The sequence below is a fragment of the Electrona antarctica genome, assembly GCF_951216825.1.
Source record: "Electrona antarctica genome assembly, chromosome: 22".
Classification (NCBI taxonomy): domain Eukaryota; kingdom Metazoa; phylum Chordata; class Actinopteri; order Myctophiformes; family Myctophidae; genus Electrona; species Electrona antarctica.
This window is the reverse complement of record NC_136805.1, coordinates 3610122-3627768: the sequence shown is the minus strand read 5'-3', so window position 1 is coordinate 3627768 and position 17647 is coordinate 3610122. Positions and strand designations below refer to the sequence as shown.

Genomic DNA, 17647 nt, shown 5'->3' with positions numbered 1-17647 from the left:
TACACTTCGATGCATGCTGAAAATAGCAGATCTACAAGCTTCACAACGCGTAGATTGGCTAAAATCTTATACTATTTAGTCGACTGAAACTAGACTAACACTTAAACATTCCAGGTGACTAAAATGTGACTAAAACTAAATTATTCAAGAGACTATGACTAAAACTTTAAATCTAAACGTCCTGTCAAAGTCAACACTGGCAGATTACGAGCTTGCGTTGCGTTTCGAGCATGCAAATGTGCTACTTTTGATGCTTTGGTGTGACGCTGTAGTCAATCAATTTACCTTACTTTACGAAGAAAACAAAACAAAACTGAGGTTTCTGCCCGACAGCAACGATATTTCATGTTGTCTGAGACATTTCTGTCGCTGGTCAATGTCTGTCACTTCAAGGGACACTTCAACCTTTTTGCAAAAGAACATGTATGTTAATGACGTTCAGAAGATTTAGAACACTTTCCTGGAGTTTGTGTGTAATATGTGGTTTTAGATATTTTTAGATTTTAGCAGTGTCCATGATGTCACGGACACTGGTCTCACTTCTTTCCTGGACTACATGTTGTCTCAGTAAAACAGCCACTCCCCCTATCCACAAGGAGGAGCAGTGCACCAAAGCATTATGGGAATTGTAGTCCAGGAAGGAAGTGAGCCCTGTGTCTGTGACATCAACATGGACACTGCTAAAATATCTAAACCCACACATTACACACATAAACTACCAGGAAAGTGTTCTAAATCTTCTAAACGTCATTAACATATATTATATTTTTGCAAAAATGGTGAAGTGTCCATTTGAGGGCCATTCACTCCGATGAACTAGAAAGACATAGTTAAAAGTTCACACCACAACTAGGCCTATATACAACAAAGACAATGTTGAACAATATCAGTCATAATTGTAAATGTTAATATTTCCAGTGCCTGGTGTGAATGGCTCTCTTCATGCGTATGGGACTGAACTATAGTAGAACCATGTCATATCTGAGTGGAATTGGATGTTTCATTGACCGTTTCCACTTTGTACTTTGTTTGAATACATTCATTTTGTCCTTTATTGTCACACACGTCGTGTCTGTAAATGTGCATAATATCGAAAACCTCCAATCACCACATTCTAACTTTTTTGTGTTTTATTTTTATTTTACTGAAGTCTACTACTTCAGTGGTTCTCAAAGTGGGGTCCGGGGACCCCCCAGGGGTCCCTGAGGGAGTTCTAGGGGGCTAAACGATAGTGAGGAACCAAATGGACCCTCATGGGACTGTAACTCTGAGTGTACAAATGGAACCAAATTTGGTTCCATTTGTACACTCGGAGTTAAATGTATGTTTATTTTACAATATAAATTGGGGTCCCAGAGATAGAAAAGCCTAATGCAAGTCAAACTGGGGGTCCTTGAAAAATAATGTGGTTGAGAGTCACTGCTAGAGCTGTAACAAATCTTCAAATGGGGGTCCTTCGGGATGATGTATAGTGTCAATTTGGGGGTCCTTGGCAGGAAACCGTTTGAGAACCACTGCTCGACTTGATCATACAGACTGGGTCACACAAACGTAGCTGAACTGATTGTGGATCAGCTACTTTTTTTTGTTTTTTTGAATTAGAATCCTGAGAAGTGACCATATTTTTGGCCATATGAGGTTTCCACCCGACAGACCTTCTGTTAAACTATTTTAAAGCATTATGTTATAATTTAGCTATTGGAAAAATAGCAGATCTACAAGCTCATAGCACGGCACTCGGTCTGCTATTTTTGAAAAATCGTTGAAAATGTGCAAATCTTTGAATATATATTATTTCAGAGCGAACCTTTTTAACTCAAATCTTAGCTTCTGGGAGGGAGGTCCCTGGAACAACATATTTTCAGATGGGGGGTCGGTGGCCAAATACATACAGTTTTTGGGGGCCCTTGATATGAAAAACTTTGAGAACCACTGAACTGACATAGAAACAGGTTTTTTTTCAGAGAACTGTCAGGATTTAGGAGACATTTAGTAGAATCGGCCTCGGCTCTAAATGGGGTTAATTCTATGGTACACAGGATGGAACGTCATCACATTATTAAGCTTGGTGTTTATCGGGGACACAAAGCCATGTAACACGCTGGATATGAATTAATCTGACTAAGGACTACAAAAGTAGAAAGACTACAACTCGTACCGGGTTGTAGTCTTTGTACTTTTGTAGTCCTTACAACACGCTGGATATGAATTAATCTCAGACTGTAAGGACTACAAAAGTACAAAGACTACAACCTGGTATATCGCTTCTCTCTTCTCTGGAGGACTCCATTACCCAGAATCAACTGCGGGCAAAAGGGCCCAACAGTGTCGTGATTGTTTAAAAAAAGGACAGATGATGGAACTCACGGAAAAAAATCTGTTAACATGGAAATATGTTTTTGAAAACCTCTGCCAGGATATATTGATGTAAAAAAAATATGATCTGTTTATTTAGTCAAATCAAAGATGACAACGAAAAAATGTTGATTATATTGAGATTTTCTTTGTTGAGGATTAAATAAATATGCCTACGACTTATTTTACAATTGGTGTGCACACATTTATATGCTGATTTCATTTTCAAACTTGTTTTTAACTGTCGAATAAAAATCAAACTATGGCGGAAAAACAGTTGTCATACTTTGTTTTAATGAGTTCCAGTTCGAACTGGCAACCTTGTGGTTACCATCCGGTCACTCTACCCCTGAGCCACTGCCGCCCATACATAATGCATATTGTAAATACAACTAGATAAACTACAAGGATAGCTATATTTTCATCAAATCCAATGTTGGGGGGGGCCCCAAAATAAAACTAATCAAATGGAGGATTCTAGTGTAATCTATATCAAATCCATATCAGAGCCTTGAAATTAAAAAGGTTGATAACTGCTCTTAACACCATGAAGTACAACAATGGCATTATTTAGAACTAACATGTAAACCCCATGGGTCCTATACCAACAGTGCATTGCATCCTGAGGCGCAGCCCTTTGAAAACCGATCATCTGGCGCCATCTTCGGGTGGAACTGAGAACAAAGGGAACGTGCGTTCACCTGAATCGGGAGTTTAAACTTCTATGGGGAATTGAATTGGAAGTGGTACAAGACAAGTACAACCAATACCCTTCTTGCGGCACTACATTTCTTGTATCTGCCACACGAACAGGTGACCCACCTCCACCAAACCGAGTTCTCCTAAAGCCCTAACCAACGCACTGGACCAGGGCTAGCTCTGGTCCATAGCCTCCTGCACTTTGCTGCCAAAGTGCAGTCCAGGCTATATGGACCAGAGCTAGACCAGGGCCAGGGCTATTTCTGAGGGGCACTAGCCCCTCCTATGCGCAGCTGTGTGTGTGTGTGTGTGTGTGTGTGTGTGTGTGTGTGTGTGTGTGTGTGTGTGTGTGTGTGTGTGTGTGTGTGTGTGTGTGTGTGTGTGTGTGTGTGTGTGTGTGTGTGTGTGTCAGTGCGTGCGCGTGCGTGAGTGTGATGTATGATGATGAGAGCGCCCCTCACTTAATTAATAGAGGGTATGCGTATGCATAGAGTGAATGGCAAATCCAGTGGAAAAGTGAATTTAACGTCATTTAACGTAGTTTTTGAGGGGTGCTAGCCCCTCCTATACACAGGTTTAATGTTTGTCTTTAGTTCAATGTTTGTTTTGTAAACACATTGACAATGAAGGGAAAATGTATACCATAATGTGTCGTTTACGTCATATTGTCTCTTTATTGTTAATGGCATTTAATGTTTGTGTTGGCACCGTTTGTTTTACATCACCATTACATCACCTAATCAACATGAGTTAGACTTTAATATATTAGCGCCCCTCACTTCACAGGGGTGTCATTTTTTTGCCACTCACTCATTTCCCGCATATCTTCCGGGTATGATGATGATGTCATGTGCATACCCTCTATTGGGCAAGTACAAGGTATATATTTGTGTAGGGGGTGTGTGAATGTGTGTGATAGTGCATGTGTAGGTGAGGGTGTGTGAATGTGTGTGATAGTGCATGTGTAGGTGAGTGGGTGTGTGAATGTGTGTGATAGTGTATGACTGTAATGTACGTTACAAATAAAACATGATCTGGAAAATGCTGCTGATGTCATGCTAAGCTACGTCACAACTCTCCTGTATATAGATCCCCCGGGACAGCCCAGCATGCCATTTGAACAAACAAATAAATGACAGATGAAATAAATAACACAACGGGAAAAGGCAACAACTTTATAATCTACAAAAGCAAACTGAAATGTATGGGGAGTACCTGATGACTGCCGATAGCATCACGATCAAGAACCCAGGGGAATTATTGGAGGAGAACAAGGTGGAGGAGGAGGAGAAAATGCTGGAAGCCGAGGAGAAGGAACTCAAGGAATGGGAGAACTATCTGGACAAGCGGGAGCTGGCGTTGTTCGAGATGGGACTGAAGCTCGCCGAGCGGGAGGAGAAGGCGAAGGCCATGATCAGTGAAGTGGAGAAGAGGAAGCTGAAGGTGATGGAGAGGGAGAACCGAGTGAGGGACGACGCCGAGAAGCAGCACGGTGGCGGCGGGGGCAGCGAGGCGCTGCAGGCCGCGAAGGCCACCGCCACCGTCGCCTACCAGCTGGAGCTCCCGCAACCGGAGAGGGACGCCGCGGCCGAGGATCCCACGGAGAAGAACCTCCTCGCCCCTGCTGCCCCCAAGACGCAGCGAGACAAGAGAACCGGAGGAGGAGGAGGGGGAGGCCCCCCGGCCGTGCACAGGGGACCCCGGCCCGTCTGGGAAGGGAAACAGGGGGAGACGCAGCTCAGGAAACCCACCACCCACCAGCTGTTTGTGGGGAACATCCCCGTCGACGTGGACAAGGCCGAACTCACGGAGTTCTTCGAGCAGTTCGGCACGGTCCTGGAGCTCACCATCAAGCGAGGCAGGAAGCTCCCCAACTTCGGCTTTGTGGTGTTCGACGACTCGGAGTCGGTGCAGCAGATCCTCAGTCAGAGGCCCATAAAGATACGCGGTAACTGGCACCTCAATGTGGAGGAGATGCAAACCAAGTCGGCGAGGAAGGGAGTTCCGTGGAGCCAACCGACAGCAGCCCACGAACAGAAACCCAGCTTCGCTTCCAGACAAGGTTCGAGCCCGGAGGAGGAGGAGGACGACGACGACGAAGAGAAGAAGTCTGCGGCGACCGCCAGCCAGGAACCCTCAGCAGAGGCCGAGCACCCATCGAAGCCTGCAGCCGTGCAGTTGAAAGCAGACGACACCCTTCCCTCCACATCCACCGCCTTATATGAAGCCTGGTCGGAGTCAGGGGTCGCGACGACGGTCGAGGACGGTCCTTTGGCCGCCGCCAAGCCTGTTCCGTCGTTGTACTCGGAGAAGGCAGCGAAGCCTGCCGCCGCGCAGCCAAAAACGGACACCCTGCTCGAGCCCCGGCCGGAGAGAGACGCGGCCGAGGAGCCCGCGGTGAAGAGGCCTAGCCCTGTGCCTGAAACGCAGAGAGAGCAGAGGTCTGGAGGCCCTCCCGCCGTCCACAGGGGACCCAGGCCGTTGTGGGAAGGGAAGCAGAGGGAGGCCCAGGTCATGAAGCCCACCGTCCACCAACTGTTTGTGGGGAAGATTCCCCCCGACGTGGACAAGGCCGAGCTCACAGACTTCTTCGAGCAGTTCGGTCGCGTCCTGGAGCTCACCATCAAGAGTGGCGGGCAGCGCCATAACTTCGGCTTCGTGCTGTTCGACGACTCGGAACCCGTGCAGCTGATCCTCAGCAGGAGGCCCATAAAGTTCCGCGACAACTGGCATCTCAACGTAGAGGAGATGAAGACCAAGACGACGAGGAAGGGGGTCCCCCGTGGCTCACCCACCCACACACAGAAACCTACGTTTGACTCCAGACAGTAGGCTCTCGGGTGCTTTCAGGGCAGTACGAGGATATATATACCAGGATATTTTGAAATCCTGAAGTTATGCTTTTTCGATGTGATCAAAAGTACAGACGTGAAATCGGGATTTATCTAACAAATATAAATGAAAAAGAATAATTGCGAGACTCGATTGCTGTAGTCTTCAATTTGCCCGTTGCGTTGCGGTGGGTCAAGCTACGTATAGGTAGTCTGCCGTGGCTCCCGGGTACAACTTATCCCTTCAGGGCCCTAATGGTAAGTAGATAGAGAGTAGAAGACATTGGGAGAGTATAGCAGTGTGGGAGGGAGGGGTGCTGAAGTGAGAGCAAAAGGGAGGAAAGCAGCTTTTGTAGGAGAATTGTAAGTGACTTGATTGAGGCGTGGGTCCTCCTGAAATTCTGATAATTGGCTTCAAATAGTGTACAGGAGGTCAGAAAGAGTTCAAAACTATGTATTTGTGGACCTATAGAGAAAACAATGGTGAACTGCTGTGAGATGAAGTGTGGTAATGAATGCAGGAGGAAGTCAGGAGTGGCAGTTAATGTCAGAAGGATGAGGGCACGGACTGAGGAGTGCAACAGGAGTGGTGGACGGGGTTCAGTGCAGAGGTGTACTTAGACCAAGGATCGGGCCCTGCTGGCACTGCGTGAAAAGAGGAGTTAACGGGCAATTATGGGCACTAGATTTGCTCGTAAACCTCAAGTTTAGCAGCATACAGTAATATGCGGTAATATACAGGTGTGATGGTACAATTTGGGAGTTTACCGGAGTTTGTTGGTAAGTTTACCGGGAGTTTCCTGTAATATACACATCCATTTTTCTCAGTGTGGGCCTCTCTTTTCCTGTCAGGTCGTCAGGTGAGGTCAGGCAGGACTGATGACATAGTGAGAGGAGGCTGAAGGGTCCCGATATCCCGTTAGTCCGTCCCAACGTGGCTGGTTTAGATCGAGATTAGGGTTAGGGGTTAGTAATCGGTCGGACTATAGCGGGAGGTCGGAACAATGACATGTTACCGAGAGAGTATGGAAGGATGCAGGTATGTGTGTCGGAGCGAAAGTCGGCAGGAATGCGACAGAATGCGTGAATGAGAGCAGCAGGACAGTGGAACGGTGAGGTGTATTTGCGGGTCGACTGTCACAAAGTAATTTAGGGAGTGCGGAGAGAGAGGTGGAGGAGAGTGCAGGCCGGGTCGGAACAACATGGAGAGAAATTGTCATGATTGATCTTACCGGCAAGAGTGAAAGGGAACGTGTATAAGAATGTATAAGTATAGTGAGAGTGAACTAGTACAGTTTTACTCGTTATTCAACATGAACATGGCGATATGCAAAGGTATGATGAATGCAGAGCCATTGGACCAAAGCTCAAGGTCTCTAAATCATGTGAGCCAAGGTGTGATTCTTTTTTGTTCTTTCTTTTCTTCTCTTTCTTTTTTGCCGAAGGCAGAACTTTTTTCTTCATAATTGTGAACACAGTAAGCTAAGGTAGACTAATTGCATATTAGACCCTTTCATTTGGTATTGGAGCATTGTAGGCATTAGGCAACACAACGCTACCTGCTACAATGACTCCTATCTCTAGCTTTCCTTTTTTAATTTATTCTCCTTTTTTGTTGAGGGGCACTAGCCCCCATATGGACTTTTAATGTTTGTTTAGAGGCTGGGTACAAAAACTACTATTTGTTTAGATTAGTTATGATGGATTTATTTACCAGCCAAGTCTATAATGTTTGTTTAGGGCAGTTATGATGTCATTTTTTTGCCAGGCAAGTCTATGGGGGAGGCATACTTTGGTTAGACATAGCATTGGTCCTACTGGATTATGGTTGGTGAGGGGTGCGTTAAGGTTTGGGAGAGGGTTAAGGTTAGGTTTAGGTGTGCTGCCCCGTGGGAGGTTAAGGTTAGGGTGAGGGTTTGAGATATCGGACCAATGGTATGTGTAAATGACAAAGTAAGATGTCATCTGGCTGATTTAAGTACAGCCCGTGCTGCGCCCCACACTTCACACAAGTGTGATTTTTGAGGGGCGCTAGCCTCCAATGCATGTCTTTCCGAAATTATGTCGCAGGCCAACCGAGTATGGACTTTTAATGTTTGCCGAGAGCCTAATGTGTCCGGGTAGCTCATGGGTTCGATCCCGGGCACCGCCAATTCGGCGTATGAGTAGCACGGCTTGGTGCAGCAAGTCGTGCGGGAAGTACTGGGAGCTGATGGTAGGTGCAGCCCTCCACCTCAGCATACATCTCCCAGGGGGTCTAGCGCATTGTAACGGGGACAGACTCCATCTCCCAGGGGGTCTAGTGCATTGTAACGGGGATAGACTCCATCTCCCAGGGGGTCTAGCGCATTGTAACAGGGACAGACTCCATCTCCCAGGGGTCTAGCGCATTGTAACAGGGACAGACTCCATCTCCCAGGGGGTCTAGCGCCTTGTAACGGGGATAGACTCCATCTCCCAGGGGGTCTAGCACATTGTAACAGGGATAGACTCCATCTCCCAGGGGGTCTAGCGCATTGTAACAGGGACAGACTCCATCTCCCAGGGGGTCTAGCGCCTTGTAACGGGGATAGACTCCATCTCCCAGGGGGTCTAGCGCATTGTAACGGGGATAGACTCCATCTCCCAGGGGGTCTAGCGCATTGTAACGGGGATAGACTCCATCTCCCAGGGGGTCTAGCGCATTGTAATGGGGATATACTCCATCTCCCAGAGGTCTATAGGGCATTGTAACAGGGATAGACTCCATCTCCCAGGGGTCTAGCGCATTGTAACGGGGATAGACTCCATCTCCCAGGGGGTCTAGCGCATTGTAACAGGGATAGACTCCATCTCCCAGGGGGTCTAGCGCATTGTAACAGGGATAGACTCCATCTCCCAGGGGGTCTAGCACATTGTAACGGGGATAGACTCCATCTCCCAGGGGGTCTAGCGCATTGTAACGGGGATAGACTCCATCTCCCAGGGGGTCTAGCGCATTGTAACAGGGATAGACTCCATCTCCCAGGGGGTCTAGCACATTGTAACAGGGATAGACTCCATCTCCCAGGGGGTCTAGCGCATTGTAACGGGGATAGACTCCATCTCCCAGGGGGTCTAGCGCCTTGTAACGGGGATAGACTCCATCTCCCAGGGGGTCTAGCGCATTGTAACGGGGATAGACTCCATCTCCCAGAGGTCTATAGGGCATTGTAACGGGGATAGACTCCATCTCCCAGGGGTCTAGCGCATTGTAACGGGGATAGACTCCATCTCCCAGGGGGTCTAGCGCATTGTAACAGGGATAGACTCCATCTCCCAGGTGGTCCAGCGCATTGTAATAGGGATAGACTCCATCTCCCAGGGGGTCTAGTGCATTGTAACGGGGATAGACTCCATCTCCCAGGGGGTCTAGCGCATTGTAACGGGGATAGACCTTAGTGTATAAATAGAATCACACCTGTGTGAAGTGAGGGGCGCTCTTATCATCTTCCAACATCGAGGAGGGAATTCGGTATACCTTGGAGCAGCTATAAATGTTACTCTATTCAATGGTCATCCAATCCATGTCTATTCACTTATAAGAACAATTCTTTTTTCAGTAAAGTCTAACTCATGTTGCTATGATTAGTCGATGTAATGATGATGTAAAACAAACGGTGTCAAAACAAACATTAATTTCTCTTCATTGTCAATGGCGTTTTTAAAACAAACATTGACCTAAAAACAAACATTCAACCTGTATATAGGAGGGCCTAGCGCCCCTCAATAATTGAGACGTCACCGGGAGGAAACCCTGAGGTGAAAAATACATAGTGGCCGAAAGTGGTATTGCAGCTCGAGCCAGCATTATGGATTGCGCACGTTCACGTTATGGGCCCATGACACGTATAAAACGCTATATGTTTCATACGTGAACGCGCACAATGATAGTCAGTGGCCCATGCAGCGCGTTCACGTCTGGCCCATAAGATAACACGTCAACATAATACGACGTCCAAGTCAGACCTCACTCTGTAATTCAATGTATTATGATTCTGAATATAATTTAATGTAAAATAGTGTATGGGAAATAAAACCACAAATTGAGGGACAATGAAAGGCAACACCACTCAAAAAAGAGTGTGGCAGAAGCCAATAAAGCCATCGTCACAGTGGACGCAGTAAACCCACATGGTAATGAACAACAATGCGTAATAATGATAAATGATAAGCATGAGCAATAGTTCAAACAGGAAGAGAATCTCAGTCCAGCTACTTCAGAGGGTCTAGAGAAAAGCAGATAAATCATAGTCCTCATTAAGTCCATTGGGTTGCAGTTAGAGATGTCCCTGATACGATACTGTCCGGACCTTATTTGTCATATCGGGTCATATCGGTATCGGTGAATATGCCAGTCTAACCACAGATCTGACACAGGGGTAAGGGACACTATGGCAGGTAAATATAATGTTGGGACATGTGGAGTTTGCTTTGGAGTTGCCCAAACTGCAAGTGCACATTTGACTGAGGAGTCTGCTATAAACACAACACCAGATATATAGCTAGATAGCTTCAGTATCGGTATCGGCTAACACAGAAATTGAGGTATCGGGATCGGATCGGAAGCGAAAAAAGCGTATCGGACATCCCTAGTTGCAGTGTACGCTGCGACGCCTTGAGAGCTTGTAGATCAGCTATTTTCAGGGCGCAACCCAGCACTCTTTATCTACTGGAGATGCGGGTTACGACATAGATTTCGAAACAAATTAGTTAAACGCAAAATGCTGCTCAAGTTCAGGAGACTTCCTAAAAAAGCTAATCTTTTCTGAATGCTGCCTTCCGGTATGGCATGGAAAGGAGTGGCATTTGCATTTCTTTCACCATAGTAAATGCTGCATTCATGGTCTGGATGTGTAAACCTTTGTCCAGCAGCAATAAGGGACTGGATGTGCGCAACCCTTCAAACTTTTCATGATTCATGACCTGAGGTCAGCATTGTTAGAGACAGAGGTCCGTCTTCGCCACCAGATGGCGGTGTTGTGTTGTGTAAAAGCTGCTGGTGCTGTGAGTGACAGTTTGGAACAAATTAAGTTGACTAGAGGCTAGATTTTAAACAGGGGTTCCCAAACTGTGGTGCGTGCACCCCTTGTGGTGCGAGAACGCCCTCTACGGGGTGTGTGATATGAAAATGGTATAATGGCGGGTTTATGGTGTTATTTAACACAAACGGCTAAAATCTGGTAAAACACTGTTGTAAGGAGATGTATAGAGCAGCTGCATGTCTCTCAGTGCAGTGACATTCTGTGGTTATTTGCCAAAATCATTAAAAAAAGGTATCATTTTCGTGCGTCAGCTATAGGTCAGGAGGTAACAGGGGGTGCACGGCCAGAAACGTTTGGGGACCGCTGGGCTGGAAGAAGAGTTGCTATAGTTTGTTGGACAGAGCAAGGACTGAAATGAACTCGTGATTCATCCTCGAAGCAATTCACTATAGGCCTACATCCAATTAAGGCACAGTAGTTTTGTAGAAAGAAAATACACTCACTCTCTCGCTCTCTCTCTCTCTCTCTCTCTCTCTCTTCAAGTGCAGTCAGGCTACATGATTCGACCGCCCCAGAGAGACTCCATGCCGCAGTGTGGTAGAAAAAGCCCCTATTGGTGGTGGAATTTCACAGCGAGATCTGTGCGTGTGCGTGTGTGTGTGTGTGTGTGTGTGTGTGTGTGTGTGTGTGTGTGTGTGTGTGTGTGTGTGTGTGTGCGTGTGTTTGCGGTCGGTCAGACAGTCGACTCAGTGGAGTCAGCCTGTTCTGACTCTATTTTCTGATTATTTTCCCACAGCCGACCGACCCAACCTGACCCCCACCCACCCCACCACCCCCCACCCACCCACCATGCAGCCGACCGACCCAACCTGACCCCCACCCCCCCACCCACCATGCAGCCGACCGACCCAGCCTGAACCCCACCACCCCACCCCACCCACCATGCTCCCCTCAACTAAACCCAACAACAAGACCCAATGTGACCCCCCCCCCCCCCCCCCCCACATTCAACATTCTGTGAGTCAGAAATGTGCACAAACTGCACTATAAATTCCATAGATTTTAATACTTAAAAATAATTTTAAGTACATTTAAATTTAAGAACAATTTCCCCTGCCTTCCTTATTTTGCATGTTATTAATTAAAGGTGAAAATGTAATTCAGAGACTTTCTTGCTCGATCTTGTAGATCTGCAATTTTACACTACTTTTTTTTAACACATTTAGACTTGAGGACGATTCTACAAAATCCTGACAGTTATCTGAAAAACCTATATGTTTCTATATCAGTCGTTCTCAAACATTTTCATGTCAAGGACCCCCAAAAATATATGTAATTGGCCGCCGACCCCCATCTGAGAAGATGCGCTAAAAGAGGCGCTCATGTGATTGGCCAGTAATCACTTGAGCAGCGTGACGTAGCATGCGGCCGGCGTGCCTTCCACACTTCCGGCGTACTTCCTCCCCCAGTGTAAATTATTCCGCCCCTCCTTCAACACACATGGCTCCAACGAACTGCAGCGGCCAATGAGGCATCTATTTTGTAAATATCTATGGTTACAGCACTGACATGGAGGGTTTTACTGTGTGGGATGTAGATGTCATCATTACTTAGTTTGATTCTAGCTGGGTCACTGTAGTTTAATGTCTTATATTTTAATGATGTTCCCGTGGGAAAGTTTGCATGGTTTGCATTTCAAAAAATAGGGACAACCACTTTGTCTCAAGATCACCATCACCACACGCACACGCGCACACACACACACACACACACACACACACACACACACACACACACACACACACACACACACACACACACACACACACACACACACACACACACACACACACACACACACACACACACACACACACACCATGGTGGTGGTGGTGGTGTGTGTGTGTGTGTGTGTGTGTGTGTGTGTGTGTGTGTGTGTGTGTGTGTGTGTGTGTGTGTGTGTGTGTGTGTGTGTGTGTGTGTGTGTGTGTGTGTGTGTGTGTGTGTGTGCGCGTGTGCGTGTGGTGATGGTGATCTTGAGACAAAGTGGTTGTCCCTATTTTTTGAAAGAGCGTTATTATACTAAGTACATTTACTCAAGTATATACGTGAGTGCATGTTGCAGATACTTTTTCGTTACTTGAGTATCTATAGGCTACTTGAGTGGTGTATATGCTGATGCCCTTCTTAGAATATACAGTACATTTACATTTACATACAGATACACATGTATGCATTTCACAGTGTGGCATTTTACTTCTGAATCTGATATCATATATTGATTCTCCCATTACTGCATATGTCTGCCCGTCCTATCCATATCCACGTGCGCGTGTATGCGCATGCGTCCGTGGCTCCGGCGTGCATGCATGTGCGCGGGCAGTCGCATGGCTTTATGCATTCATTCACATCTTGAGCCTTCTTTTGCGCATAAATCACTGCTAGTGGACACCATAAAACGTTTTTTCTTTTTTTTTAAATAATTATTTATAATTTCCACCCCAATTACAGGCCTCAGCGAGGCTGGGTGAACCGACACATGACTGCATTTCTCTGGAAGACATTCATTTGTGTAAACACTGGTTGCTAAGCAAACCTGACACTTAATATAACGAGGATCTGTCAGAGGTTTTATTGGCGGTGGTTGGTCATAATATGGGAGGACGTTAATGTTGAAATGTGATGCGATTGGCTCTTAAAAGCTGCAACCAGCTGGAACTTATTTTAAATGAATGAAATGTTATCTTGTTAATACGATATACCATATTTTGCCGAATATATTAAGACGACTCTGATTTTGACTCTGATTTTTCAAGACTCATTTGTGGGGGAAAATAACATTGAATGTCAAATAGTCTCCGATTATAATACGACCCCGTTTTTTAGGATATATTCCATTGGAAAAGAAACGTAGTCTTATATGTGTGTGCGTGAGAGAGAGAGAGAGAGAGACAGAGACAGAGAGAGAGAGAGAGAGAGAGAGAGACAGAGAGAGAGAGAGAGAGAGAGACAGAGAGAGAGAGAGAGAGAGAGAGAGAGAGAGAGAGACAGAGACAGAGACAGAGACAGAGACAGAGACAGAGACAGAGAGAGAGAGAGAGAGACAGAGACAGAGACAGAGACAGAGACAGAGAGAGAGACAGAGACAGAGAGAGAGCCGAGGAGACAAAGATTTTTGGCAGGGTTTGACTCAAAGGGTGGAGGGAATGCATGTCAGTTCATAAAATAAGGCTCATGGGTCAGCCCTTACAAGTATACCCATAAAATGACTCTGTGTGTGTGTGTGTGTGTGTGTGTGTGTGTGTGTGCGCGCGCACGCGCGTGTGTGGGCGCGTGCGCGCGTGTGTGTGCGTGTGTGCGTGCACGTGTAGCACACAGTCCAGAGATGGGGATTATTATTATGTAAAGTACAGTGTTTGTCCAGAAAGCCCAAAACCAGAATAGTTGAAGCAGCAAAATCCTCTCAGACCGCAGAACTGCATTCTGGGACTGTCTCTGTGTTTTTCTGTGTGTGTGTGTGTGTGTGTGTGTGTGTGTGTGTGTGTGTGTGTGTGTGTGTGTGTGTGTGTGTGTGTGTGTGTGTGTGTGTGTGTGTGTGTGTGTTTTAAGGGCGGGGCGGGGGGGGGGGGGGGGGGGGGGGGCGGTAGGCTTATGGCTTACAATTAGGAAAACAAACTGAAATGTTTGACGTTTATATATAGGCATAATAATGGCAAAACATTTTTAAAATATGGCATTCATAAAGTCGGCATCCTAATTGTTTCTTGTTTTGTGCCTAGACCTAGAGTAATACAAAGTAATACAAAAGCTTTTCAGACTCCATCGGGGGACACTGTGCCATTACAATAAACAGGGCCAGGCGCCCCTGAAGCCATCAACACAGAGTGTGAACGACCCAGTCAAATCTCCATCAGAGACAGTAGAGAGTATGCACATGCATGATCTTCCCCACAGGACACGCCCCCCTCATCTAGACTGAGTGACAAAACATTGAGCAGCCTGGAGTGTTGGAGTTTGGAAGCGCTTGTCGGAAATCACTCAACCGTCCTGCGTACCACCTGTTTCTAAAAGTAGCTCATCATGTTTCTATGGTGGATTTTCATGAAACAAAAACATTGCAGATAGAAAGAGGATAATTCCAGCTTTTCGTACAGCTGCAATGTTGGTGAGTTAAACATTGTTTAATGCAATCAGACAGGACCTTTCTGTTTGGATGAATGGGCTGTCAAGGCCAGAAAGTAGTAGTTTTTTGCCACTCAGTGGGCGTTCCCGCATAACTTCCAGGTACGATGATGTCACACGCATACCCTCTATTCTGGTGATTGACACCCATCTATAGGGAGGGTTCATCTTTTTCCTTTTATCACTTGGGGGATATTGATTTTTTCCCCCCCAGTTAGATAGAGCATTTGGCATTTTATACCAGGGTACATAAATCTTCTGCAGGGGATCACTTTTTAAAAATCGACCTGTCCCCAAACAATACACAGACAGTCATATTAGTAGTCAATTGCTTGCTTGCTTGCTTTTGTTTATTTGATTAGTTTATTATTTATTTTCATTATTTTTTATTTGTGCAGGAAAAAAAACCTTTGACTGTAAGTTTTGTTATAGGCTACTTACTTCCTGACAAACACTCTGCGTTGTCATGACAACCAGGCACACTGATGGGAATACGTAAGGGATTAGGTAACATCTAAAGTGACAGTCAGATGTAAACAGCTGTACTGGAGCCTGGATCTTTGGAAACAAAGAGTGAACAGTTGAGTCCATATTGAATAGCCTACGTTGTCAATCATCAATGGTATAAGAAGAGGACGATCATACCTGATGTCTCAGCATGTAATACAGTTAGTTAGTTGCTGCGAGAGTGAGGTCTAGCCAACACCAACTCGGGATTCCTGGATCGCTGCCCTCCACAAATTCCTATCCAACATCAGGTTATTGAGCTCTGCAGTGTTGTCAGCCAAGCTGTCGCGCCACAGCACGTCTACATAGGTGGTACGGCTTCTTTCCCCTCCTGGCTTTGCCCTGGGTTGGCTCCCATAGGGTCAATTTACTTGCCTCAATACTACTTATGTAGTATAAGAATATGCAGTAAAGCAGACTGCAGACAGACACTGCTGCTTGTGATGAGAATATGCAGTGAAGCAGGCTGCAGGCAGACACTGCTGCTTGTGGTGAGAATATGCAGTAAAGCAGACTGCAGGCAGACACTGCTGCTTGTGGTGAGAATATGCAGTGAAGCAGGCTGCAGGCAGACACTGCTGCTTGTGGTGAGAATATGCAGTGAAGCAGGCTGCAGGCAGACACTGCTGCTTGTGATGAGAATATGCAGTGAAGCAGACTGCAGGCAGGCACTGCTGCTTGTGATGAGAATATGCAGTGAAGCAGACTGCAGGCAGAAACTGCTGCTTGTGATGAGAATATGCAGTGAAGCAGGCTGCAGGCAGACACTGCTGCTTGTGGTGAGAATATGCAGTAAAGCAGACTGCAGGCAGACACTGCTGCTTGTGGTGAGAATATGCAGTGAAGCAGACTGCAGGCAGACACTGCTGCTTGTGATGAGGATATGCAGTCAGCAGGCTGCAGGCAGGCACTGCTGCTTGTGATGAGGATATGCAGTCAGCAGGCTGCAGGCAGACACTGCTGCTTGTGATGAGGATATGCAGTCAGCAGGCTGCAGGCAGGCACTGCTGCTTGTGATGAGAATATGCAGTGAAGCAGACTGCAGGCAGACACTGCTGCTTGTGATGAGGATATGCAGTCAGCAGACTGCAGACAGGCACTGCTGCTTGTGAGGAGAATATGCAGTGAAGCAGGCTGCAGGCAGACACTGCTGCTTGTGGTGAGAATATGCAGTGAAGCAGGCTGCAGGCAGACACTGCTGCTTGTGGTGAGAATATGCAGTGAAGCAGACTGCAGGCAGGCACTGCTGCTTGTGATGAGAATATGCAGTGAAGCAGACTGCAGGCAGAAACTGCTGCTTGTGATGAGAATATGCAGTGAAGCAGGCTGCAGGCAGAGTCAGACACTGCTGCTTGTGATGAGAATATGCAGTGAAGCAGGCTGCAGGCAGACACTGCTGCTTGTGATGAGAATATGCAGTGAAGCAGGCTGCAGGCAGACACTGCTGCTTGTGGTGAGAATATGCAGTAAAGCAGGCTGCAGGCAGACACTGCTGCGTGTGCCCTCAAGCCACAGTTTTTCTACAGCACACAATCAGGTATAAGGATGGCTGGCTTTGCTGTGGCTGCATGAGTTTTGCTGTGTTGGCAGTGTTTTGCTGTCCCCCCCCCCCTCCTCATGCAATTGTCTGCGTAATTTTGTGCAAAAGTGGGGGGGATATCCCCCCTCCTCATGAGATTTTTTGTGCATGCTTTGTTACGCCCAAATATACCCCCAAATATGTGTGTGTGTGTGTGTGTGTGTGTGTGTGTGTGTGTGTGTGTGTGTGTGTGTGTGTGTGTGTGTGTGTGTGTGTGTGTGTGTGTGTGTGTGTGTGTGTGTGTGTGTGTGTGTGTGTGTGTGTGTGTGTGTGTGTGTGTGTGTGTGTGTGTGTGTGTGTGTGTGTGTGTGTGTGTGTGTGTGTGTGTGTCCAGTTATAACATGCTCTCTGGGCCCCTGGTGTGTGCGCCCACGTGCACTCGCTGTTGGGACTAATCCACTTGTCTCCAGTTCAGCCAGACTCCTACAGATCATCTCATCCAATTAGACAGCATTTAACTCTCAACCGTGTGTGTGTGTGTGTGTGTGTGT

At 46.6% G+C, this 17647-nt stretch overlaps 1 protein-coding gene and 1 long non-coding RNA gene across 2 annotated transcripts in view; one reads left to right on the top strand and one right to left on the bottom strand.

Annotated features, from left to right (window-relative positions):
- Positions 1–17647, top strand: part of vps35l (VPS35 endosomal protein sorting factor like) — a gene marked incomplete at its 3' end in the record, with an annotated part of 249115 nt that overhangs the window by 51580 nt on the left and 179888 nt on the right. The window lies entirely within an intron of this gene.
- LOC306915311 lies at positions 1874–2623 on the bottom strand. Its single transcript, XR_013788788.1, has 2 exons — positions 2222–2623; positions 1874–2121 (listed from the first exon to the last, which is right to left on the bottom strand). It is a non-coding gene; the product is annotated as an uncharacterized lncRNA (long non-coding RNA).